The following is a 26,472-nucleotide window of genomic DNA, read 5'->3' on the forward strand; positions in this document are numbered from 1 at the left end:
TGAGATGCTGCCAGTGCTGCACATTCAGGCCTGCAATTCCAATCAACAGAAGAGGTTCAAGGCAGGGAGTAAACAGGAGCAGCCCAAAACAGAGCAACTGCAGAACTGCACAGGTGAAAAGCCGTACCATAACCACTACAAAAATAAACACAATGGATTTCCAAAAGGGAACTTAGGTTTAGAATTTTGTATTTCATCTGAGAGACTAAGAACTTTACCTTAATGAGATTTCTCTTTGCTGCTTTCCTCTTCTACTACAGACAATCTTCCTATCTATACCCAGGCCACTGAAGCAGCTCTTCACGTTTCAGACCTTACCACAATGGAAATCATCAACATTTCCAGCTCGGGTCTACTCCAAAACCTTGCTGAGGCACCACTTGACCACCGGGTCAACTGAGCAGGCACAGCACCTTGGAAACTCCCGTGTGTGTTTGTTCTGGGAGCTCATCCAGCATGGCTTTTCTTGACCAGACACAACCCTGACTTGCTCTTGAGATACGAAGAGCTCTCAGACTACAATGATTTGACATGCACCAGTGACATGTATTATCAATCCAAACTAGACTGGTTGGTGTTATTTATGCACCAACATAACTGTGCTTGTCCTGCACATGGGATGGGTCATGGGTTTGTAAACTGTGATAGGAATCCAGCCTTCTTTATGAGCCTGTCGGGCACTCAGTATGTGCACAGCACTCTGTAAGCAACAAAAATAGACATGTTGCCTACTGCTGGATCTCAGAAATATCAGGACGCCCTTGGTAAGAGGGAAGCACGCCCAGGTGACCTTGAGCACAGCACAGTGCCTGTCCTCTGCTCTCCCCTTTCAGGCACAGAGCAGGAGCTACTGCCACAGGAGCTCTCCTCCATCCCAGGGAGCGCTGCATTTTTTAGGGGCACGAGCTGAGGAGCGCTTGAGCGCCCTGAGGCCGGGAGGTGAGAGTGGGAACAGGGAGCCCACACACGAGCACGAGCGATTACAGCGGATTTTCCTTCAAACGGCGAGACCCAGGCACACAGCTCTCCCGGGGGACGCTCCCCCTTGGCTCCGGCCTTGCGGCGCGGCGGGAGCTGCCCTCCCGCGTTCCCCGCCGCTCAGCGCGGTACAGCCGGGCGGCGAGGACGCGGTGCCGGGCACGGGGGTCGGAGCGGGGCGCGCAGCCCCATCCGCCGGGCGAGAGCACCGCGCTCCCCGCGGCCGCGGAGGGGACTCCCGGGAGGGCCCGGCTGGCGCGGGGCGGAGCGGCCCATCCCGCCGCCGTGCCTGGGGAGGGTCCCCCGGGCCGCCACCGCACGCGGGAGACGGTGCCGCCCCTCGCAGGCTCCCAGGCAGCCGGGCACGGGTGTTCCCGCGGGAGCGGCGGCCTCTCCGGTGCGGGTGGAGCGCCAGGGCTCCGCGGGGCTCGGGCGGCCGGGCGGCGGGGCCGTCTCCCCCTCCACGGCGGGAGCGGAGTGCGGCGGCCCGCGGAGGGGGCGGGGAGGATGACTTCATGCCGCCGGAGCGCCGTGAATTTAGGAGCAGCAGCTGCCGCCGCCGCCGCCGGCGGGATGTGGGGGTGAAGTGACAGCGGGAGCTGCCGCCGGCTGAGGGAGGAATAGCGCTGGGCACCCGCCGACTCCAGGGGCTCTGGGCCGCCACCAGCAGCCGCTGCGGGAGAGAGGGAGGGAGGCAGGAAGATGCGCTGAGCCGGTCGCTGAAAGGTGAGCAGGAGCTGCCGGGCGCGGGGGCGGGTGGCGAGCGCTGCGGCGCTGCCCGGCCGGGGGAACGTGGTGCTGCCGCTGCGAGCCCCCGCTTCGGCTCTGCCGGCTGCCCACCCGGACAGTGTCTGGAGTGGTGCTGGGGCTCGTAGCTTCCTTCTCTTTCCTTCTCCTCCCTTCTGCCGTGGTTCCCTCCAAAAGCGGCAAGGCTGCTCTCTCTGAAGCGCCACAGTGTTGCGTTTTATCTTCCGTGGGCAGGATGTGCCCTGGCTCGGTGCCTGCTCCCCGCTCGGCGGCCCGGGCTGCACTCCGTGCCCGAGGCGGGGGCACCCTGTCAGTGGCGTAGCACAGGACGGGGGCGAGAGCGGGAGGGCTGCGACAGGTGCGGGATTGCGCCCCGGACTGCCCGGGCTCCCCCCAGTCCGATGCGCGTTCCTCAAGTGACGGGGAAGACATCTTGGGGCAGAAGGGCTTCAGGGGAACAGAAGCAGAAAAAGATGTCATCTCTTACACATTCCTGGATTTGGACGTCGCTTCGCAGGGAACCAAAGAGTGTAGAAGTTGGGAGAACAGGCCCTTACGCCAAAATGGATTCTGTCGTCTTCTTCGAAGACTTCTGTGGTTTTTTCCTTTTATTAATTTTTATCATCTAGCCCAAGGTTTGCAACAAACAAAATAGCAGCAGAATTCAAATGCTTTGTTTGTTAATGGAAGAATTAGTGAGTTGCTGTTCCATCATATCACCTGTAGAAGTGGAAAAAACAAGAATGCATGTATATTGTAGCTTGGCTGTTGACATTGCACATCGTGGTATGTACATACGTCTTAACATCAAATGAATAGTGCTTTGGAATTGAGAAGAAGGAAAAAAATCTGCCTGACCTATTTCTGTGCCTGATACACTGGTGGGTTTTGTTGGGTTTTTGTGTTGGTTGGTTTTTATGTTTTGTGTAACTTTGTTCTGTTTTCAAAAGGAAAACTTGCCCTGAAGCAGATATGGCAATACAGGAGGTGGGTGTGCAGAGGCAGCTCATTAGAATAAGCACTATCTGTGTATGTAATGGTTAATGGCTCTATGTGGTTTGGAAATGGAAGCAATGACTGTGTCTCTGGGAAGTAAAGAATTGGGAATTAATCTGTTCTTAATGAAAAAGCAAACAGACTACTGGAAGCTGAAGGTTATTTTATTCAATGTCTATTTACCTGTATATTCATCTTCAAGGATCCTGTTTCCCAAGCGTTCACAGAGAAGCTCAGACAGTTGAGGGATTCTTGGTTGTGGCTGAAGCCTCTGGTCATGGTGCTAGAATGACAGAAGTAATACTTAGGGAGGTAACAGGCAGTTAGTTGCTTTGTTTGTTGTCATTATTTCTGGGAAGATGTTTAAATACAGTCAGTACTGTTGCTGGGTATGCAGAAGGCAAATGACAGCTACAGAGACAGAAAATGTGTATAAAAAACAATTGAGGCTTCACAAGGCTGAAACAAAGAGCGAGTGATGAATTGCAGAGTCAGAAATCAGTTCAACAGACAAATCCTTTCTCTGAAACACAGTTATTAACTATGATCATGTATAGGCTTGTTGCTTTAAGCGTGTCATGGCACATGCAATGTATGTATTTCAAATTAGAAAAAAAAGTCTCATTTTGTCAAACCTGTATCTTTCATCTACCATACATTTATTTTGCTCCTGTAAAACACTTGGAAGGATTGGTTAGGACATTTCTATTGGCTTTTCCTTTCTAGAATTAAGCATGGCTGGCTGTTCCAGAGGTTGCAATGTTTGTAGTGTTTGGCTGATTTCTTCTCTAGTTGCGTTTGATTGGAAAAAAAAACCATGTAGCTGAGTCCAGATGCTTCACATATTAGCCCACCCATTCTACATAAAGTCAATTTCTTCACTGAAGTGAAGAAATCAAGTAATGGCCTCCCAGGCAGTTGTTGCAAGCACAGGGTAGTGTGAGTACTCACTAATGTTGACACAATGTTATCACAGCAAATTTAACTCTTTGTGCTTCCTGGCAAACCTAATATTTCAAGACTCTTAGTTAACATTTTTTTAAAACAATACGGTTGCAGAGATGAAGCAGTGGTTGACCAAGAACACGACTGTAAACTTAAATTACTTCTGTTTTTATCTTGTGTACTCTAAAGGCAAATGGTGTAATGTGCATTTTCATTGAAAAAAAAGTATATCTAATTATTGATGGGAGTTTAGTTCAATGGTGTAACTGATGTAAATCCACTTCCTACAGATTTCTTTCCCATAATTCTACTTGCTCCTTCTGTTACTGTAACTTCCATACTCCTGCCAACCAAAGAAAAGTGTTTTTATTGTGGTTAAATGGGGCAACAGCACCACTGACTGGAAGAACAGCCTAGTTGGCCAGCTGGTTGGTGCCAGACAGACTGGGTAGCAGCTGAGATTTAGTTGTCTTTTCCTCAGAGGTTCTGCTATTTTGGAACACTTCGTCTGGGTTTGTTCTTCAGATTTGCAAGAGCTTAATTATTTTTGAGGTTTCTAGGTTGCCGTCGGCCTTTGAACCAGCAGGTTCACTTATGCAGTTTTATTAGTGGGGACCAGATGGGTATGTTTGCAAAAGGCTTGTTTCCTTAGTAGAACACACTGGAAAACCCAGTGACCTTGAATGCACTTGAAGTTGCAGAGGTTTGATTTCACTTGTGGTCCTTTCCAAGGGCTGAGATGAAACACTACAGTTAAATACTTTTTCTATTATTATGAGAATTTTAAAAATGATGTTTCCAAGTGCTGTTTGAACTAACTGAAATGACCGTGTTTCAGAGCAAGCAGGTCATTTTTCACTTACGTTGCTAGTAGGCTTTCAGTTGGATTATTTTTTCCAATTTAAGAATTCTATAAAAAAAGGCTTGAGCAGGGTAAAAGGGGACAGATATTACACAATGAACTTAAAACTATGTACTTTAGCATGTTCAAACAATCAAGAGTATTTCAACAACAGGGATACCATTTTTATTTTGAAGAACAAATGCATTCACACTTTCCAAATGCATGTCCTTCATGTGCAATAGCTCATGTTTCTGGGAGAGAAAAAAATGATTTCTGAAAAATAAATGCCAGACACAAACTAAAACTTTGTCTCCTACTATGCAATTGGATTTCATGCTGGACTAATTGTCAATAGGGGATCTTTATGTGAGTGCCCAGTCAACTGCAAAGGTAGCAATCATTAAGGAGAACTAACAGTTTTATCCATTTATAATATATTAGTGGTGGCAACAAGACAAGTATTGATTATCTTTTAATTTTGAATGTGACACAGTAAAAAGTAAGTCAGCACTTCACAACCCAAATAATAAGCCCCTGAGTTTAATATGAAATATGGAGACAGAAATGCAGAGTTCATGTATGCTTCTTGCAAAAGAAAGCTGATTGAAGCCTTTCCCTTGAAGGGGACTGTGTGTAAACAGCAGCACAAGCATGGATCTATTTATGTGTATTGCTTTCATGATGTATTGAGAAAGTCTCTGTATTGTCTACTCTTAGAAAATCACTTTATTGAAAAAACATAAAAGAAAGGATCTGATTATACAGGAACTGTATGTTTCCAGTATATATCGCAGTCTTAAAATATAATCATATCAGAGGAGAAAGTCACACAAAATGGACTCTTATAGGACAGTTGGTGCAAATGTCCCAGCCAAATGCCAGATCAAAAATTTTCTTTTCTTTTTCCTTTAATTCTTATGGTAGAACCAATAAGGTATGATAGTGGGTTTTGTCTTTCCTAACATACTGAAGACACGCTGCATTTCTGAGCTGGTCATATTCTGTGATTGTAAAGCAATTCCAGGGTATCTCTGCTCTTCTTCCCTGGCTGAACCAAGTATAAAACATGAACTCTGAAGAAGAGCTGTAGTAGAAGAATTTCCATGTCAGCTGGGGTGTATTTCTCTCTAGCAGAATTTGGTTTGTTTTCTAGCCTTTATTAAAATTAATTTTAAAATTGGCTACACTGCTGTTCTTTGCCTTTACAGGACTCATGGGGAATTTAACCTGCCTTTATGGCAACTGCCTGGTCTCTGCACAGCTCTGTATCCCTTTCTGCATTCATGTCCCAATGATTCATCAGATGTAATGGGCAAATAGGTCTAATGACAACATACAGTCTTAGTTTCTCTTACTTCGACTGCTTTTTCTTGGTCACATTTTTGTTCTAGCAACTATTCCAAAGATCCAAAGGTATATCGAAGTTATCTTGGCAGCTGTTAGCTAGCCCATGAAATGTGCTGCAGCTTTAATGAGATCATATAGGTCTTAATATATCCATATAATTATATATATTACATAATATATATATTTGCTAGCTATTCACTTATTTGCCTTCTACCTCCTACAGAATTCCAGTTACACATATGGTGAGCATATAACTGTGGTGAAACGATCTCACCACCTGTTGTTTTAAAATAGCACAGATGCTTATTAATGGTCCTTCCATGATACTGTTTATAGTACATGTTAAACCTCACTTAAAATACTGTGGATCATGTTGGTAAAGGATATTATTACTTCAGCAGCAGCCTTAAATTGATTCCTGTTCAGCATCTTGACTTGTCGGTCGTTGGTAGGTAGGAGAGAGGTAAACTCTACAGAAAAGTCAAAGCTGTGATGCTCATTGAGTGAGCTGTCATGGAATCCTTCACAAGGTGTTCTGTGGAAGTGCCTGCTGCCTTTTGGATAACTAGTCAACCCCAAGATCTGCAAAAATCATGAGCACACAGATTGGCTAACTCATAAGTCTTGTGCTCAGCTGATATGAATTCCTTCAGGCCAAGCTCAACAGCACTTTCACACTTCAAAGCAAGGGAAAGTAAATAATTGCAGAACTTTAACCTTGACCAAGACTGTTGCCTAATGTATATGTATCTTTTTGTCATGGAAAAGTCATTTCTAAACTGACTAAATTAAGTTTAGGTGTATAAATATTCCATTAACTCCTGGGTTTTTTTGTTCAATCTCAGGAGTCACTGGGATTCTCAGTTTTGCTTTCAAACAATTTCTAGAGTTCTTCTTAATATTTCTGCTCTGCATTTCTACAACTCTACATTTGTTTTGGAATTTTTTTTTTTTTGGTCTAACCCAGTCAAAGTAGAAGTTAAAAATGTATCTCTCCTTTGAAATCATCTATCCACAAGTAGACCAAGAAAAATTCTTGATGTTAAGTGTCAGTTCGCTGAGATGTATATTTGAAAGTGCAGTCAGGCTAAACAGATTCAGCTACTTTCAACCTTCTCAAGGTGCTTCCTTGAGGCACAGAAAGTTCTTGATATTTGTATGTTGCTAACGAATTCCAAGAAAACACTTTTATATACTGAAAAAAAATATATAACAGAAAAAGGAACAAAAGATGGGTCTCATTCAAGTTTAGCAAAAACTCCTCATAACTAGTAGGATAAGTAGCTCTGGATTTTTTGTGATTTTTTTTTTTTAATGAAAAATATATATGAAAACTTTTTTTCCTGTGGTACCTGACAGATGGCATTGATTATTTGTGTTTAGTATTGCTAATAAATTAAAGAAATAGTTGTTCACACTAAACAGCGACTGTCAGATGCCAGTTCCAATTATACAGGATGGGCAAAAACCTCTTCTTGTTCAGTAGAAAAACTCCATGGCATATTACAGTGTAGCTTGTAAGAATATAAGTCTGCTATTAAAATAAGATGGCTGGCAAAATTCCAGTAAAGGATGCTTAGAGAAGTAATGAATAAATTAGGTGGAGTAATCATCTTTTGATACAGTCTCCCAGTGTTTTGTGCTCAGCATTGATTAGCAGTTCTGTGGGCATAAAGCAATGTTTGCACTATTCGATTTAATTGCAGGAGGCATCATGTCCTCACTGCATGTGTTCGTTGATCTGATTTCTGTTCACAGGCTCCACAGTATCCTTTGGCATGATTCAGAGCATGTGGAGTGTAAGGAAGAAAGTCTCTTTGTTTTCCCTTAAAATTTGTTGCCTAATGGTTTAATTGGGGGCCTTTTTAATTGACATGATGTGAGTAATGTTAAACACTTGGGTTTTTTTCAGTTTCTCACAAGTCAAGATTTTCTGTCACACTCTTTTTCCTCAAGAACAGAATTGTCTTCCTATATGTACTCTTTCTGCACATATAGACTCTATTTCACATTTGTTTTATTCTTTGACGCTATTTTTATACTTCCTGAAAATTTTTTCTGATGTGCAGAATTCAGAAACTCTACTTAGTAGAACAATAATTTCATATTTATGTCCCATTTCTTTCCCATTTTTTTCACTATGCTTATTTTTTCCAGTTACTAATTGCGCTTCAATTGGGCTGAAACTTGTGTCCCTATGAGGGTCCTTTTCATTGTAGGATCAATACAATAATATGTTTGCATGACTTTAAGGTACTGGTGCCATTAGCAGGAGACAAAAGAGCTGATAGCTGGATATCAAAAATGCATTTTAAATGTAAGAAAGAACAAACTGTAGTGTGTAACCTTACAGAGAAATTCAGTCATAAACCCTTCCTTTGTTTTCTGTTACTGTTGTTTTAAAATAGTTGGATGATGGCAGCTTTACTGAGTTGGGCTAATGTTTTTGAGCTCAGACCTAGGAAGCAGAAAATAAGTGAATAGGATTTGTTAATGCATATAAGAACTGGAGCATGTGAAAATAATTCATACTCTAAAAGGCAGGCATAATGTGAAACACTTTATTAAAAAAAAAAAAAAAAACAACAAACCACACAAAACCAAAAATAGTCTGCTGAATTTTAAGTAACTGTTATTTGTAAGGTCTCATGGAGTCAAAACGTGATAAGAGATGTGAATGGAGTCTGCATAAATATAGAAGCTGTATGACTTGAGAAAGAGACATAGCTCATCAAAATGATTACAACATGCCTTTAAAGCCTAAGGGAACTACAGCTTTTTGTCAGTGAAATAAGCCCATTTTATCATATATTTGTTTATATACAAGCTAATAATGTTTCCAAACACCAAAACCTTTTCCAAGCAAAATATTTGTCCTGAATAGGGAGTTCTCTTAAGTTATTCTGAGTAGCTTGAGGCTTTATGGAGCACTTTTTTTCTTTTTTTTTTTTTCTTAAACCTCCTTTGCTTATGTGTTTATTTGCCTGCAGGGCATACAGGTGCTGATTTACTGAATGGCAGCTATAATATTATACGATAGTAAGAATTGTATTGATGCCAGTGTCATTCACTCTAAGTGACAATATGCAAAAATAATGCCACCACTGCTACATGTCCTTTCAAAGTCTAATTTTTCTGTCTATACCTAATGTGGTACTACTTGGGGCTGACTGAGGCAATGGCAATATTCTCTTCAATTTTACAAAAGCAAAATCCCTGCTACATTGTGAAAAACAGGTGCAAAGCCTTCAGTCATCCCCAACTTGTGCACAAAGCATCTCCAAAACAGATAAAGTTTGAATGGGTATTTATAGAAGATGAACATGATAGCCTGCACCCAGAGGAACACAGATACTGTATAAGAAATTTAAGCATGTAATATCACTTCCTTGCTGATACTTTAGTATTCATTACATGTTCATGTAACAGTAGGCTTTTAATACTAGCTAATAATGGGGAATGACTTCATTAGCATTTAAGGAAGGAATTGAAAGTGTTTTGCATGGTGTAATTCAGTAGCCAATTGTCACTCTAGAAGATACTTTTCAACTTTACACTCTGCGCTCTTAGGGAATTGCTGTACAGACCAAAGAGCAAGAAGAAACATTTTTGTTATCCTCTTTTTCTCGAATACTGGCAAAATGTATTATTTATGTAGCCCCTTTCATCATGGAAGATCTCAAAATGCTTTTCAGCACTTCCATTTTCATTGACAATATTTGGAAATAAGGGATGAAAGCTGCTATTTAAACATTGTTTTCCCACAGTTGTATAGCCAATAAGACTGCAGATCAGGGAGTTACTTATGCAAATCTCCAGAAAAAGGTACTGATTTCTGATGACTGCTGCAGCACGCTGAGCTGTGGTATTTCCTTCCAGGCAGAAAATTCTCTTTCCTTTCACTTTTGTGCCTCATAGAAGCAATTTTTGAAGACCATTCATCCGTTAAAGACTGCTGCTCTGCTTGTTAAGCAGAGTTTCTAGTGGGATAACACACTATGCACATCTATTTTGTGTAAGTTTTCTAGGTCCTCCAAGTCCACTCTTTGTTTGCATTTCTGTTCCTCCATGCTCCTCTAGCATTCTTGGTCTGGTGAAGTCAGGGACTGGTATTTGTTTTGGAAGTGTATTCTTCCACTGAATCTTTTAGTGTAAAATTTTTGAGTTTAAAGTTGTCCCTTTTGGTAGCACAATATTTCTTAACTACTGTCTTGAACGTTTATTTGGAGTCTAACAGGTTGCATATGTTAAATAACTGGATATGATTTCTTAAGCCAACTACAAGGCAGAATTCTAGAAAGAAGAAAACTTTAGCACTGTTCTGAGGTCAGTATCCAAATGAATGCCTATTTTCCTGTTGTGGTATGTTGCTTTAATTTCCTGGAGCAATGGGAGAAAAAGAAGTGGCGAAAACATTCCAAGTTTCCTCTGCTTTCCAGACTGTGTAATCTGAACACTGTGTATTTTTTGATCCTAAGGCACCACCTAAGCATTTCATTTTGCTGTCCAAGCATGTTTCTGGCAAGTAAGCTCTTCTATCCAGCTCCTCTTGAGAGGAGCAGTTGCCTGTGTCTCTGTGCTTAATAGTGATTCATTACACTCTCAGGGCTCATCTTCAGTGTCATCTTTCATAATTCTATTCTTGTATGAATTTTGGTGGCAAGTATGAAGTTTCTGCGTTTGGGTGGGGGGTTTTTTGTGGCTGGCTGTCAGCAGGATCAGAGTTGCAATCTTTGCTTTCAGTTAAACAATGTCTGTGAGTACTGCTGAGGACTAGGACAGTTTCATACATGACTGTTAAACTGTTGCCGAGGCTTTTTGTGCATTTTTGACTTATGTCAACTTGTTCTTCCAAAGAAGGCAAAACTTGTTCTGGGAATTGTTGTGGGTTAGATGGCATTTCCCAGCAGGTGATTTGAATGTTGTTCAGAAAATAAATTCTCCTTTTAGTTTACCTGACTCTCCTTTGATGTGGCTGCTGTTGAGGCAGGCCACATTTTTAGCTAATTTGTCTGGCTTTTCTCTGCTCAAACTGCTGAAAACAGTGGAAGCTTTCTATGCATCCTGTGATACCTGTCTTTCAGCTAATGTTGCTTCTATGACATTCTTCTTGAACACTTAATCATATCTGCTATTTGTTCTGTTGAAAGAAACTTCAAATTCCCATCCCCCTTTCTGAAGTATTCCTGTTCTGCTCATAGAGTAGTAATTTCAGTAAAGTGTTCTACTTTGTATCTCTTTTTGAGCATATTTAAAAGCCTTTTTAAGGAAAGCAGAAATATTTTGGAGTTATTGTGGTTTTCATAGTAACAGGTGTAGATACTTTCAGTAGTTTTACTTTCTGCATGTGGGGTTTTTTTGTGAGAGATGTGACAATCCAAGATAAGTCATAATTTAGCACCTTAAATTTCTGGATTATCCCTATATAATCCCTATTCTAATTTATAATGTAATTAACATTCTGATAACAGTGGCCAAAATACTAGACTTTTCTTTGTCACCAAGATGCCTCTGTTGTAAGAGATTCTTTTGTAAGTAAGGACATTAATGTGGACAGGTTGGAAAGTTGATAATGGGAGTTAAATGTCACCAGAAGAGTGGGAGGGTGGATCTGGTGCATGTCCTTCTGGATGAGTCAAAAATATAATATCTAAAAACTCAATTGTATATATGTAGTCATGCTGATACACATTATCAGTTGTTTGTCCAGTGGCTGACTTTTTCTCTCTTCTTCCATATGAGGTGCCATCTCTGGAACTAACAAGTGTCAGCCCAATATGAGTGAAGGAGTAGTTCCTTTTACGAAGATTAGTAATAGCAATTTGAGTAACCCCAATTAAAGGTACCTGTGATCTCCACTCTAAACTTTTCCTCTCCTTTTTTCTTTTCTGCACGTATATGTATTTGGGTATTAGTTAGGTGCTTCTATCTTACGGTTTGAGCATAAAGACTTCTTACGCAAGCTAAGAAACAAAGACTTCTGTGTTGGGTTTTTTAATTTTGTTTTTCTTATAGGTTTCTACTGTTCTCTCCAACTAGCCAGCTCACTGAAAGCCAAAGTCTTATACTTGGCTTGACGGTTGTTTTTATCTAACCCAGCTGATGTATCACTAAAGGAAAAAGTATTCAGAGAAGCATGAAAAGATTCAGTAGGATTAAATAGCAAAGCATATTTAATTCCATGCAGGAGCAGCCATTGAAAGCTAAAAGCAAGCTAAAGAAAGAGCCATTAATTGTGGGAAGTTAATGTAAAATGGGAATCATGAGAGATAATTTTTCAAATCCTTTCAGCTACTGCACACATTGAATCAGCGGTCTTAGGTTTACAAGTGATCAAGTATAAAGAGAGATAGAAAAGAAGCCTATTAGGGATAAAGTAAAATTGTTGAAGTGGCCGATACATACCTGCCCAAAATCAGCTGAGTGTGAAAAGACTCTCTTCTTTCCTACCCTTGAGGACGGTTTTAGACACATTTGACCAGAAATGTTGCTTATTTAAGGTGGCATGAATGACATCTGAGAGTGAGACAGAGATGAAGTCAGTATCCATGTGGTTCTATAAATAAAGAAGGTTGCCTGCAAGGCCTTGCTGAATGCTGGCTTGTCTGTTAACTGAAAGGGCTAACTCTTCACAAGTTTAATTCAAGTTTTATTCCTTTAAGCACTTGATTGTTCAAAACTAAGCCAAGGCAGAACACTGGTTACTTTCTTTTTGTATTTCTCCTTCCCTATTTACTGATTGCTTCCAGAGCTTCACGTCAAACTTGATGAAAACATAATTCTCTCTTTTGTAGTCATTTGCTTGATTTCACCTGGGAAATCTTCACACAACTGTATCTGACAATAACCAGTTACTCCTGAAGGATCCTTTGTCATCCTCTAAAAATTCTTTTGTCTCTGAACACAAGAGGAATAAACAAAGACTTGAATAAGCTCTAAAGTTCCAACCGAGTGCTTCATCGTGTGCACTTGGGTAATCCACAGCACAATTACTTGGACTGTGCACATGTGCATGTCTTTGCATGGAAACTGGAATGATGGTGCAGAGAATGGGAATGCCTAGGTCTCATCCTGACATTTTATCATGACAAGTCTGCAAAGTAATTGTGAAACATGCAACTTTAATGTTTTGTCTCGCTCACTGGCACATTTTGCTGCCAATTTTCTTTTAAAAAAAGAAGGTAGACTTCTTTCTTTAAAAAAATTCTTATAATTTGAAAAATTACAAAAGCTAGTCTGCTACCTGCACTGAGTAATACTTCAACTGTTTCATTTGCTGGAGCGGGTCCAGTAGGATCTATCAGAAAGCATGGTTTAGCCCTAGTTTTCTCATGAAAATACCTATTTTGGCAAGTAGTTTCTATTTAACAATTGCTGGGAAGAGGACGTACTTGATGCTTTCCCATCTATCTGAAGCTGAATAGAAAGTTTTACACTTATGTGGCTTATCTCAACGTGCAAGCTTTCTACCAGGTGCTTTGAGGGAGCTAAAATTGTGTTCCTTCAAGCAACCCATTTCAGAAAGAAAGTAGTTAACCAAATTGTTATTTGTAGTTTTCTCTACTCAAAGTGCCTTTTTGAAAAGATACTTCACCTAATAACTGAAATTATTTTGACTCCTTCCTCAAGCTTCCTGGGAGAAGACATAGGCCAGAGAGTTTTTATATTCAAGGGAGAATTTTCTACAAGCTTTTGATGAAGTCCACTTATTTCTATGGAACATTTGTGGTATTCTTCTCATCTTCAGATGGCATCTGTGACAAATTTTCTAGTCTTTTTCTCTTACTATGTGTATATAAGCTGCCAAAAAGAGTGGAATTTATTTGTGCCACATTGTTGGATAAACTTTCTTAAAAAAAACCCAAGCGTCACTCAAATTTAAATTTAACTGTTCACCATTCCTTCTTCCATGCTTCTGTACTCTTCACTTACATTTTTTTGGAATAGCAAGGAAATGACAGAAGTCAAAAGAAAGCTAATCTAAGATCTTCTACAAAAAAAAGGTGAATATAGTGACTTAGTTACCAAGATCTGTTGAGCTGATAAATCAAAACAATAGAAAAAGCAAAGCTGTACGTGTAAAGTATATTGAAGGACAGGATTATAATTCATGCAGATCACTGATGGCTAATGAAAAAAGATCGTGTCAAAGAGACTCTGACATGCTGGCTTTACATATTTTGGAGGTTACAAAAAATACACTATTAAGCCTATTTTACTTGGTGAAAACTGAAGTTGAGGCTATTTCCCATATTCCAGGCAAACACGGTGGTGGTTTCAGCACTGTTCAGCATTCAGGTGTATTCAGTTCATACCTATGACTTACCCACTGCAGCTTTTTTTGTACCATGTGTGAGGAATAACTTCCCAAAAAGTAGTTCATAGTGGTGTTTAGATCAGTACTGGCCCAGACGGTAAGCAGCTCCTCCTGTGTCCACTGTGTAAAGATTCCTAGAAGATGAGTTAAGAGTCTTACCTCCTCAGAAAATACCAGTATCTATTTGAAGGAAAATGCCTGGTTTTCCCTTTTTTTCTTCTGTTTCTGCAATGGTTTGCAGTATTTGTAAGCGTTCCATTACCTTTCTCTCTTCCCTGACTACCACCCTGCTCCCTCACCCGCCCCACCAAGAAATAAAAGCAAGAGGGAAGTTTTTCCTACAGCAGAGAGTAGAAGCAGAATTCAGAATTCAAAAGAGCTGTGAATAACTGGAGAGCTGATTTCATAGAGCTGATTTGCACCAGTTGAAAAAAATTGTTTACTGATAACTTACCTTGACACAGATCTTTCTTTTGAAATAGAATTCTGAAACCAAAGAAATGCAAACTAAGTTTACTTGTTAAAAAGTGTTGGTACTCAGAATATATAAGTATAGCAAATTTCTCAACAGTATCTTAAAAATACTTCTTCATAAGACTCACTAAGAATGTTTGTTAGCTGAATTCAAAGGCAGCACAAACCAGATTGAGTTCTACCAGACCATCTAAAAAACCTGCATGATGAGTGCTATTTTGTCTGTCTACATCTAATGCATCTGTGATCCTGTTCATTGCAAACTTATGTAATAAATCCACTAAAATGGTCCCTTTCTTGCTGTAAAACTATGAAACTGTTGAAACACTGAAACTGGACATTTCTGTTTCTTTCCATATGACTCATCACTTTGTTTGCCTCATTTAAATGTTTTACAACTCACTAATTTCTTCTCATTATTTTGTGTGTCTTAGTTCTTTCTACTTTGTTTGTACTGGGCAATAAGAACTCTGTTTTATTTGTCTTTCTGCATTTCAAACTTTGGTACAGGCTGCTCTCCATTTCAGCTCCTTGTTCCATCTACAACAGAGTAAGATTCTTCCAGACATCAGCGTGTTGCCTAAAAATCAAGAGGGTGGTTTAATGTCCCACTATCTTCCCTACTCCTCTTGCGGGAGATATAGTGAAATCTTGACTGCTGTGAAAACAGCTGCCTGCCAGCTGTGCCACATGCATGTTACCTAGTACCATGACGAGAACCTCTTGTATCTGTTGCAGTCAGAGGATGCTGGCTGGGTCTTTCAAATTATTGAAAATGGCACATGAGACACAAGATGAAGAAATGCAAAGAAAAAGCTCACCAATTATAATGAACAAGGTCTTTCAAGAAGTCTCTGAGAAGCAGCTTAAGAAAAAAAAACCAAACCAACACAAACCAAAAAGCACTGAAAAAACCCCAAACACCAAACAAAAAGTCCCCAAACCCTCCCACTTTAGAACATACTTATTTTTCAGTGCTGTGGTTGGAACACCATATGAGAGCTCCTTTTGCAGAATCCTTTGTTTTCAGCCTCTAGCAGTTCCAGATCACTCTGTGTTTGTATCCCTCCCCCTTCTTCTTGTTTTCCCTCAAAGAACAAATATGAAGGTCAGGTCTGGGCTCAGACCATATATGTGAGTGATTGATTTTTCCTATACACCTACAGCTTTTTTTCCTAACTTCCTTTACAAAATCCTAGGATGAGGGAACCTCTCTGCAAAAATGCATAATTAAGTCATTTTTTCCAGATGCTATTAACAGATACAATTTCTTATTAGTTTTTTATTTTACTACTTCAAAAATTCTTTTAAAAAGAAAACCTTATTTCAATGTCTGCTTGCCCTTTGTGTTCCAAAGGCTCGCTTGTGGGCCAGTTTATAAAGGAGATCATGGTTCTGCCTCTTGTACTTTGCTACTGAGCTTGTAGGTACAGTATATATGTAAGACTTTATGAGATAGAATATGTATATGCATTAAAAGCAAAATGCATAACAGCCTTTAAGCTATCATCAAGCTGAAGGCCAGAGAATGTGTGTTCTTGCAAGTTTAGGAGTTAAGTATGCAAATCCTCAGCTTCTCTTTAGATATTATATTTTTTTGACTGTATGGGTAGAATCTGATGAGAATTCAGCCTGTGAAAATTCTCCAGTAAAGTTAATTAAAGCTGGTATCCTGAGAACACTTTGCATTAATTTTGAATTAGATTATACTTTTACTTTCTGCAATCTTAAGTAATCACATCTTAATGATTACTCAATCTATAGCACTGTTTGGGGCTTAAAAATATTAAGGGGTATATTCCTAATTGAATGCTGGTATGTGGGAGAGTAGGGGTAGGTAGATATTGGTCCCCTTTTCTAAAGGGGAAACAGATTTCGAGCAGAAGGCTGAGAAAGAGGAAAAGGGCAGCTGGTCCTTCAGGACAAGAAATGGCAGCAGAAGGGAGGCAGCAAAGTAATTAACAGGTCTTTCTCCAGATGAGAAGGTGGCCTTTACTGTGCCTAATTACACAGGCAGTAATTTAAAACATGCTGTCTTGTCTCACAGTTGGATCTTGCAGTGCCTGGTTCATGCAGGCAGCCTCCTGGAGTCTCAGGCCTGTAAGCAGAAACCCAGGTAGTCTTTGCCTGAGACCACAAGCTGAGAGGACAGATTTCTTGTGAAGAGTTAGAACTCTCATCCTTTTTGGATTAATGTCGTAGTTTAATCCTTTGTAGATTAATGGCTTTGGCCTGTAATGTTACTGTTTCGCATTGTACCAGGATACAAAGGAGTATCAATTTCAGTGTAAACCTGGGCTCCAGTAAGTAGAAAGTTAAAATCTGATTTTGCAAACTCTGAGCAGATATGTCATTAAATGGAAAATATTTAGTTACTTGTACTATACGTCAGGAATGGGCAAATCTAGAGCAGGCTGTACTATTGTCAGGGAATCATCTTGCTAAGACTCAGCTGTGTGTCTAAGTTGGGGGCTGTATTTCACCTATGATATGGTGATAACTTTTTAAGCTCGTTAATCATGGATTAATCAATGTTCCTGTACCCTTCGCTTCTCCAGTGCTTTTAATGAGACTGGACTCTTGAGTCAAGAAGGTATCTGGGAACTACATACAGCCTTGAGGAAACTGAATTCAAGACTCTAATCTTTCCTATTTTACTTAAAAACACTAAGAATCTAGAACTGCTGGCCAGACTCTTTGTATTTGCATACCATCTGTCTCACCTCAGATCTGGTAAGTAGGACTCTGATCTTGAACTTGCTAAGAGGCACCAGTGTGCCATCACAATCATTCAGACAGCTGCTACAAAAGGGATATATTGACGTGTTAACTCAAGTTTAGTGGAGCCTACAAAAAACGTGAGGCTGGAGCACATGATGTACAAGCAGGGACTGCAGGAACTGGGTTTGTCCAGCACGAGGAAGACACTACAAGGAGGTCTAACAGCACTACCTGAGGAGGCATGGTGGAGATGTTATAGACTTTTCTTGGAGGCCTGCAATAAAAGGGTAAGTGGCAATAGTCACAAGTTGCAATACAAGAAATTCCAGCTAGATGTAAGGAAAATCTTCCTCTTAAAAAATGGTTTAGCACTGGTACAGCTTGGCAAAATGCGTGGGGAACCTCCACCCTTGGAGATACTCCAAATTCATCTGAAGTCCCTGAGCAACTAGACTGAAGTTTGAGGTTAGCCTACCTGTGAGTAAGTGGTTGTTGGACTCAATGGCCTCCAGATATCCCTTACAAAGTTTTTGTGTGATTCAAAGACTGCTGGTTTACTAGGTCTACCTGTACAGTCCTGACTCAGGGTCCGAATTTAACTCAAAAACCTGTGTGGAAGTAGGGAAGAAGTGAATCTCACTGCTCATCTTCCACATAATATCTTCATTCTAAGGAAGGAGGAGACTTGGTATCCAGACTGTCCTCAGTCTCAAGGAACCCAAGGACACAACCTCCAGTAAAATGTCTGTTGAAGTTGGTTTATCAGTTAGAACCGCAATTGTTTTCCTTCTGGTCCTGTGCCTTTTTGCAGACAAGGATGCCTAACTCTTTAGTCTTATGATTTGTGTGCTGAAGACTAGGAAACCTCCACTTCTGCTCCTTAGATTAAATGCGTTGATTTTAATGGTCTCTAGAGTAAAATATGTGAGCAGTTCTGAAAGTCCTCTTAGCTTTTGGTGTTATGCTTAAGACAAGCTTTTCCGTCACATGGTGCTTATTTCACAGGAATAAGCTGATGTAAGATCATGCAAGAGACAGAGCTTCAGTTACACCTGAGAGTGTCCAAATGCAGCAGAGCAATGCTCAAGTGCCAAGATGAAATGGGTCTCAAACTCCTATGTGTAGAAGAGAGTGACGGCAAGCTGCTTTTCTCCTGAGCCTGCAAGACATGACCACAGTCTTTTCGTGAAGAGATGATTTTTTTTTTCCATATGCTGCTGCCACATGTGAAATTCTTACTAAGACAATGAGATATGAACAAAATAAGCAATTCCATATTTAGGTATTAATGACTTTGTCATTGTTTCATGTACCTTACTCTGGTGCAGAAAAACCACAGATATGTGACAACAGGCCTTGCAAACTAAATTTATCCTTCTATAAAATCCACCCACGCAGAAGATATTCAAGAAAAGCTCCATCACATGCTGAAATCTGTGAAAATAAAAGAACCTTGGGAAGTAAATTAATTTAAATTAATAACTATATCGTTCATATTGTACTGGGGGGGAATGACACAAGAAAGCACAGAAATACATTAAAGAGTGTAGAATCTCAAGACTATTTGGGGGGTTTTTTCGTGTTTTGGTTTTTGGTTCATTTTTTAATTTTTAATTGTGAATATTGTCAACATTATTCTAGGAGACCCTGTAGCTTCTTCTCCTGAAGTGTATTCACTCTAAACAACTGCCAAAGTCCTTCTGTACAAACCTGTTAAGGAAAGATAGTGAAAAATATTCTTTCTGGATAGAGAAAACACTTCTTTTCTGATTCTCAGAAAAAAATATATATATTTGGTAGTAATGTTGCTAGTGGCATAACATGAAGTAATCCCTTTGTATAGAGCACAGGGGTTTTTTTATTTATGCATGCTGCACTATTATATTTTATACTTTATTTTTCCTATTTGTAACTTTATACTTAGTTTTTCCTATTTCCTACTTGCTTTCTTACAAACTATCATTGGATTGTATCTTCTAAATTCTGTCCTAATCTATTTGGTGTTAACCATGATCAGCACAATATTTTCCAGTCTTCTTCAAAGCAAATAGAAATACCCTTGTGACATAGCATGTTTCTGGGTCTGTGTGTTTTAAGGAAAAAGATATTCAGCCTTATAATGGCATAATGAGAGTAATTTTCTTAATGAAGCATGTGAGCTGACTTGAAGTGCTTACTCTTCTAGATGTACCTCATCAGGATTTGTTTCTAAGAACCTTCTTACCTAGTATCAGGCATGGTTCTGTCTCTGGACCTCCTCTGCTCTATTGTTTTAGAGTGCCCAAGATTAGTAGGAAGAATGCAGAAAAAAGAACATAATATGAAGCTGAACAGAGCAAAAATTATCTGAGTCTCGTATGGTTTTGCTTTAAAAGACTTGGTTGTTACTGTTGTAACATCTGAAAGACATAATGCTGTGCTGCTTCATTAAAACTTCATGCAGTAACATTAGAGCTCAGTGGAATCTTTGATTACCTGCTTAGTAATCAAACTAAACCAGTTTGCCTGTGTTGGCAGTGTAATCATAGTCTGTATTTAATCAAATTACAGGTGGTGGCTTGTTTTGTTATTTTTTCTTGAAGTTGTCATTTAACCAGAAAGTTAACTGAAATTGTTCCAACTAAACTTCATTGGGTAAGAAGCAGTGGTTTGGTCTCGTATGTGATAAGTGGAAGAGGTGTGCTTGTGTTTCATGGAATTATGGAAGGTTGGTTTGATTTTTAACAATAAACAACCCCCCTTCTTTCTGCTTATATTCCTAGATCAAATATGGCAAATGCCTTTTCCTGTTCTACTGTTTTTATCATGAGGATGGCGTAGCACTTAATTTATCCTTGTCTTCATATAAATATCCTCTTTCGATTGTCAGGCTTGGAGAATCTGTTTACATGTTCTCAGCAGTCCAGTTGTATCTTTTTTAAGAAAAGGAAAAAAATCCTTCAGGTTTGTGTTGGGGGTTTTTTTGTGGGGAAATTTTGATTAAGTTTGATTTTATTTTCTGTTGAACCCATTAATTTTTGAAGTCCCTTAAATGGCATCCTGAAGTAGGCCAAACAAGAGGAGAACTTACGAAAAATAGCTTTAATGAACCTAAGAATCATCATGTTATATAATGTGATACATATGGAGTTTCAGGCAATAACCAAATTTGACTTTACAGATAAGTTTGTTTCATTTGGCATATGAGTCAAATGGCTGAAAGATTTGTAGTGATTCCCAAAAAACATCTTGTCACATGTAGATGACTGCTGTCTGGTTACAAATGTGTTAATCCTGTAATGACATCATGAAAAATATCTCTGTGGAAAGGAGATTAGACATGTCAAGACATGTTTAAACTTTTATATTTCATAATTAATAACATATTTTTTTAAAAAATTCATTGATTTTAATATTTGAGTGCTAATGTTTGAATAATCCTCATAGGGTGTTGAGCAAGAAAAGTGGCAAAATACAAGAGGGAGAAAATCTTGTTTGGTTCTGAAAATCATACTTTAAAGATATTCCCAACAAAGGGTTAACAAGCAAATTACTTAGGGGGAGTAGAAGCATTTTGTGAAGAAAGATTTAAAACAGACTTTGAGTCTGAGCATGGTATAGTTAAGATGTGTCTTATCAGAATGTTATTTCATTCAGACTGCTGAAAAGCTTTCCTGAACTGAAGATACATCGTCTTGCCATTTTTAGCTTGGCTCTGATTTCATTGGAGTCTGATGAAAACAAATATGGAATGTTATCTGTTGTGCAAATATCAGTGCTATTTGTTTGAAAATACTGGCGGTGTTTCTGCTGGGTCATGAAGAGGCTGTAGGTATAAACTGTGTAGTAGCAATGGAAAATTTTGTTAAAGGGAAGGGTAGAGAAGATAATTCTTGGTGGTTGAGATAGCAAATTTCAAATGTATTGCACTAAAAGTTAGAATTTACTTACCTAAAGGTTACCTGTGGAGTACATGCTCAGTGAAGCTTTTAATCCAGTTGTAAATAGCCATGTTAGAAAATTTGGGCATTAATTGGTTAGGAGTAGAAAAAAAATGTCTTTGCCTTCTCTCTCCTGCCTCCCATATTTCTTCCCTTAATGTTTTTTAAAGTCTGACTTTAAAAAGTCAGCTGCAATCTAAGTGGGGTTTTCCTTCATCAATGTTTGGTCTTCAAATTTGCATTTTATCTTCAAATTTCATGAGTGGTGTCCTAAATTTCAACGTTACATTAAGTCAAATTTTCAGAAGTGATAAGTGGGCTTGCAGTTGCTAGTTTATTTCACTACTTAATCCTAAATACTTTTACAAAGGTTAGTTCATACTAATTTCTGAAGCATAAGGTCCTTTGTAATATCTCATGTTGGTCACCTGAAACTGAGAATATGAGTCTCTATATAGTCTAATTATTTACCCAATCTTGGCATATGGGCAAGTGTTTTCTTTTTACCTATTGTTCTTTCGGAATGTTTACTTTATGAACAAGCTAATCAATGCTTAGAGTAGACCCACAAACAAACATGTTACCTCTTGCAGTGTGTTTGCATTCTTGGCACTTCTGGCTCTTCTGAGAGGCATTAGTTCAATTGAATAATATGGTGTGATCTTGAAGAAAACTTGTAATTTAGTTTCTGTAGTGAATGCTTTCTGGGAAGTAGCCTGTAAGTTTGAAAAGCTGGTGTATACTCCTCTTTTACCTTTCTTGGTACAGAAACCTAAAAATGGCAGCGCTAATCTTGTATTAATATTCTTTAAAATAGCAGAAAAGATTCATTGTCCTTTCTCACGTAAAACAGGGCTACAGTCTTGGGGAAAAACACATTGTTTCTGGTGTCTATAATAAAGTCACGGCTACAGTGCTCATGAGTGCTGAGTTTTCCTTGGTCTGCGATGGTAGAAGCTGGTGAGTAGAGAATAGTGCCTTACTGTCCATCTCTCATGGTGTTAACGTGCTTATCCACATAGCCTTTGCTTGGAAAGAGGCTGCCTCCTATCAGCTCTGAGACACCAGGGGTGAGAGCCTCACATGGTTGTGATTTCTAAGTCTTAAGTGAAGTGACAGGAGGGCAGTCTCAGCAGTTAGTGGAGTTTAGGGAAGACGCTGGAAAGCACAGTAAGTACTTATGGTCATTTATAGCCACTGAGTATCTTCTGACAGATACGAATTTTGTTGTTGGGTAGGTGTCGGCAGCGAGGTGGCTTTAGGGGCATCCTGTGTGAGGAAAGGCCAGGGTCAAGTCAGCTCCATGGATTTACTGCAGGATACAGCTGAGCCCCTCAGCCAGGACAGTGGTGTCTCTGGGAAAACTCCGGGAAAATATTTAAGCAAGGAAATAAAAATACCAAAACAAACAGGTAGAGGAGCAACAAACAAAGGTAGTGAGACACAGCACAGGGAACACAAAGGTTGAAGGAAAAGGAAGAAGTGGAGGTGTCGCTCCAGGCACTGGAGCAGAGATTCCACTGCAGCCCATGGAGGAGACCACAGTGGAATAGGTATAGGAGTAGGTATTTGCCTGCTAGTGTGTGCCACACCAGGTGTTTCCTGAAAGAACTCCAGCCCACACTGGAGCCTGTGGGAACAGCCCATGAGAAGGACCAATGCAGGAGCAGGGGAAAAGTGTGAGGAGGAAGGAGCAGCAGAGATATGACTGCACATTCCCATTCCCCATCCCCTTGGGCTGCTGGGTGATGGGATAGAAACTAAAGAAGTAAAGATGAGCCTGGGCAAAGGCAGGGTGAGGGAGAGTAGGGGACTGATGTGGAGGAAAGGTGTTGTTTTAACTTGTCTTTGTTTCTCACTATCCAAACCTATTTTAATTGGGAGTAAGTTAGTTTTCCCCAAGTCTAATCTGTTTTGCTAGTGCTGATAATTACTACAATGTCTCCCTGTTTTTATCTCAGCCCACTGGTTCTTTCATCTTACCATCATCTCCCTTGTCCTGTTGAGGGGGAATGAGAGAGCAGAGTGAACATCAGCCAAGGTCAACCTACAAGGGATTCTTTAAAACTAATTATTTCAAAAATAAACAGACAAAGGTTTGGGATGAAGGCAGTTCTCTTACAGCTTATAGGAAATCTACTAAGCTTACAGAGTCTACTGCTAAATATGTCTAGATGAAAGTAGTTATGCAGATGAAGTGAATAATTCATGATACCCACCTCTGCAGGTATACATACATATATTTACATGAGTAGATAAAGCCACGTTCAAAGTTCTCTAACCCTGAACACTCAAACTGTTGCATAGGAACATTACTGATTTCTACCACTTTTCTCAGGTGTTATGGTCCTTTATGTTTTTCTAGGTATAAAGGTGGACAATGGTACTTGGGATGGGATAGAGGCTTACAGATCAGCATCCCAAGATTTTTGCCAGGAGGAATGACAACTATAAAATAAATAAAAATAAAATAAGTCTCATCTCTGTCAGGAGACATTTCAAGTTGATTTTCTTCTTGCTCAGTCTGAGAGTCTATTTGGGTTTGTTTTCATGCACTTTCTTACTGTGCTCTGCCCATATGTCTTTGCAATGGCTCCTAATTACTTAATTATTTTATTGTCTTCATTGCTAAAGTTTACCTTTTACTTGAACAATGCTCTTCCTTAGTGACTATGAGATGCGGGTTTCATTACTTCAGATTTTGAGCAGCACTTTTTTATATTTTTACCTTCTTCCTCTGAATTTGTACCTGCAGCTTGCCTTTTATGGGGAGCATGGTATCCAGGAACTCACATCTGTGGGTGATTCTTATTCTTGAGAGGTTTTTCCCTGTGCCAGGATTTAAGAAGTGGAAGTCTTAAGAAATATTCTGCCCACATATACATTCTTACTGTAAGCAGACAGCTGGTACTTCCTTTCATTATCCACCAGCAGGTAGTAAAAAGGAGGGAATCTGTGATTTGCATGGCCTCGAAGCTCGGGTAAGCTATTCAAATACAGATGGATTTGTGTAGTCTAACAACATGAATTCCTCTCAGGAATTTTGTGAGGGTTTCTGTAAGTTCTCCTGTGTGCATATGCTCATATCCAGAAAACATGGCTTACACATTATTGTATTTTATTGAGTTTATGCATATGGCAAGAACTGTATGTTCAGATTCTTCTTAGGCTTTTCTAACATTTCTTAGTGCTCAGCAACTTCTGCGAAAGGGAGAGTTGCAAGGTAGAATTAAGAACTTGAGCTGCAGGAAATATGTGTTTGTTTGGATAACTTTTCTTGGCATGAATATAAAATGTCTACTGTATGTGGGTTTTAATAGGCCATCTTTTAAAGTGATTGAGCAATTTGTTAGGGTTGGCTGAAATCAATGAGCTTTGTGAGAGTCCAGAAAATTCTATTTCATTTATATGCTTCCATTGCTGGCTTGTAAATTGCCCAAAATGTTACCTCCATTTGGCAGTTTCTTTTTGTAGATGAAGAATTGGGACATTAGAGGAATATGAGTTAAGTATTTGAGCTTTAATTTCACTTGAAATTGGAGCAAAGAGAAATATTTGACCATCAGATTCAAAGCTTACTAACAGTGATTTTAAGTAGCTGTGGTTTGCAGAACTCGTATGCTACTCAGTTGTGGTTGGGTATTGTGTTTGTCAGGGTACCTGGATTTGCATCTAGAAATGCATCTTAAATCTGAGTATCATGGACAGAATGTGTAATGCAGCACTTTTTTTTTTTTTTTTTTTAGTTTCCATCTAGTTCCAACACATGGAAACTTGTCAGGAAAGTACTCTATAGTGCGTAATTCTCAATACAAAGTGTACAAAATGTTTCTACGTGACAAAGGATTATTTATCAAGAGAGTTGTTGTTTGTTTTGCTTTTTTCCTCTGCTTAATTAGATTATTTTTTAAATGTGGACGTGCAAAAGAGGTTGATAAGGTTCCTATCTTCAAGCATATTGTAGCAAATATAAGGGACTTCTTCTGGCTAGGTTAGAAATTATTTGGCCTGTCTTCCAAATGCCCATAAATACTGCAAAGTATAAAATACAAATAACACATAATAACACATATAGCACATAATAACCAATCTCACCATGATAAAGAGTTGTTTATTAATGCTTTCTTCTCCTTCACCTGACTCTGGGTCGTTTTTGAGGTTTCAAACTGGTTGTTGATCCTTCGAAGTGTTACTGCTCTTCAGAACTTGATCTCTTTGCTTTCAAAACAATACTGTTACAGGTTTGAGTCTGAGCTGTACTGCTTATGTGGTTTAAAGAATAGAGACTTGAAGTGCATCACTCTGGGAGAGTCCCACTCACTAAACCTTGCTGAATCATATTCTTGGATAGCTTGGCTATTATGCATGTATGTGGTTATGCATATGAATGTGGAAAATTACCCCTTTAAGCCACCTCCTGCATTTGGTTTTGAGAAGCCTAGCACAGTCCACTCCATTTAAGAAAAAGTCATCTTTAAGACTTGCAAACAGTATGAAATTACTGCTCTCTTCTCCCTCTTCCTTTAAAAGACTGCAGGTAGACTTGCCTCTGCAGGGACCTTAATTTAAACCTTGCTCTTATTTTCTCTGGCTCTGACAAACATCTTTCTCTTTACCTCAATTCTGGACTGACACATTGCTCTCTGTAGATGCAACTGCTGCTGAACATGCTAAGGTGAACAAGACAGAGAAAACAATAAGAGGTAAAATATTTCCTTTCATTAAAATATTCTGTACTGTTAGACCTCCTTCCTTTGATCCCTCAGCCTGGTGCATTGTAGGGCATTTGGCCTTCTGGAATTAATCAATGCTTGATTAAGAGACTTGTGTTTATATTGCTGTATGTATTTTTACAGAGATTAATTAGCTTAAGATTCCCAATGACCCCAGCTATAAGAAAACAAAACATTATTGTTCCGCTCTTGAAGCAGCAGCACTAGGAAGGTTGTAAAAAGAAAAATGCTGTTGAAGGCTGGAAAGATTGAAGGTTTCACAGGACAGTTTCTCAGGGGCTGCTTGAAGATACCTCAGAAAGCAAATACACATCCAGTTTGTGGTATCTGTAGTGTGATTTTAAAAATTTGGAACCTTGTCCTAAAGAATTCTAAAATCAACTTATTTGATAATGAATGGCAACAAAGAATATTTGCATATGTGTTCATTCTGTTAAGATGATTAAATTT

The 26,472-nt window shown here is 39.5% G+C and overlaps 1 protein-coding gene across 3 annotated transcripts in view; it reads left to right on the forward strand.

Moving 5' to 3' along the window:
* The first annotated feature begins 858 nt into the window (after positions 1-858).
* PKIA (cAMP-dependent protein kinase inhibitor alpha) overlaps positions 859-26,472 on the forward strand; it is a 43,863-nt gene continuing 18,249 nt past the window's right edge. The window contains exon 1 of one of the 3 annotated variants that reach the window (XM_042035937.1): positions 859-939. The gene's annotated coding sequence lies outside the window, so the exon portion shown is untranslated. Of the gene's footprint in view, positions 940-1,432; positions 1,705-25,932; positions 25,993-26,472 lie in introns of those variants that run through there. The other 2 variants (XM_042035934.1, XM_042035935.1) reach the window with 2 other exon arrangements.

This window comes from Corvus kubaryi, unplaced genomic scaffold (genome assembly GCF_017639235.1).
Source record: "Corvus kubaryi isolate FWS band 111438036 unplaced genomic scaffold, C.kubaryi_AGA036_p1.0 37385, whole genome shotgun sequence".
NCBI classification, from domain to species: Eukaryota; Metazoa; Chordata; class Aves; order Passeriformes; family Corvidae; genus Corvus; species Corvus kubaryi.